Genomic DNA, 1,088 nt, shown 5'->3' with positions numbered 1-1,088 from the left:
TGCGATATGTTTGTCACAAGGCGCAAAAAATAATTATAAAAGGAATGCAACACGAGGACTTCCCAGGAGGTCACCCATCCTAGTACTACTCTCGCCCAAGCACGCTTAACTTCGGAGATCTGATGGGATCCGGTGCTTTAGTGCTGGTATGATCGCATCCGACATGTTTCCCCGTCTTCGTCCCTTATGCTTGCCACTCCCAGGTCCGCTCCAAAGACGATTCTACATTCTCACTACCATTACAACCGTTCCCTAACAATGGATAATGTCCTATACTACTTACTCTCCCGCTCAATCACGGAGACGAGTTTTCCACGGTTTCCACCCCTCCCTCCATACCGCAGCAACACGAGTTTTTTCCACCCCTTTCAGAAAGCGCTCTTCGCGCCACAAAGCCGCCCCAAGACGCGCGAGCAATGAGCATCGAGCTTAAACATATCGCAAACGTCAAAAATAATATAACGGGATTAATATATATCGCGCACGTGCGATATGTTGGTCACAAGGCGCAAAAAATAACTATAAAAGGAATGCAACACAAGGACTTCCCAGGAGGTCACCCATCCTAGTACTACTCTCGCCCAAGCACGCTTAACTTCAGAGTTCTGATGGGATCCGGTGCTTTAGTGCTGGTATGATCGCATCCGACATGTTTCCCCGTCTTCGTCCCTTATGCTTGCCACTCCCGGGTCCGCTCCAAAGACGATTCTACATTCTCACTACCATTACAACCGTTCCCTAACAATGGATAATGTCCTATACTACTTACTCTCCCGCTCAATCACGGAGACGAGTTTTCCACGGTTTCCACCCCTCCCTCCATACCGCAGCAACACGAGTTTTTTCCACCCCTTTCAGAAAGCGCTCTTCGCGCCACAAAGCCGCCCCAAGACGCGCGAGCAATGAGCATCGAGCTTAAACATATCGCAAACGTCAAAAATAATATAACGGGATTAATATATATCGCGCACGTGCGATATGTTTGTCACAAGGCGCAAAAAATAATTATAAAAGGAATGCAACACGAGGACTTCCCAAGAGGTCACCCATCCTAGTACTACTCTCGCCCAAGCACGCTTAACTTCGGA

General features: G+C 48.3%; 2 non-coding genes across 2 annotated transcripts; both read right to left on the bottom strand.

Annotated features, from left to right (window-relative positions):
- Nucleotides 1-41: 41 nt before the first annotated feature.
- On the bottom strand, nucleotides 42-160 carry LOC119342809. Its single transcript, XR_005165729.1, has one exon. It is a non-coding gene; the product is annotated as a 5S ribosomal RNA (ribosomal RNA).
- A 367-nt stretch (nucleotides 161-527) lies between these two features.
- On the bottom strand, nucleotides 528-646 carry LOC119342810. Its single transcript, XR_005165730.1, has one exon. It is a non-coding gene; the product is annotated as a 5S ribosomal RNA (ribosomal RNA).
- Nucleotides 647-1,088: the final 442 nt, after the last annotated feature.

The sequence above is a fragment of the Triticum dicoccoides genome, unplaced genomic scaffold (genome assembly GCF_002162155.2).
Source record: "Triticum dicoccoides isolate Atlit2015 ecotype Zavitan unplaced genomic scaffold, WEW_v2.0 scaffold10577, whole genome shotgun sequence".
In the NCBI taxonomy this organism is placed as follows: Eukaryota; Viridiplantae; Streptophyta; class Magnoliopsida; order Poales; family Poaceae; genus Triticum; species Triticum dicoccoides.
The sequence above is the reverse complement of the archived record's forward strand: the minus strand, read 5'-3'. Positions and strand labels throughout refer to the sequence as shown.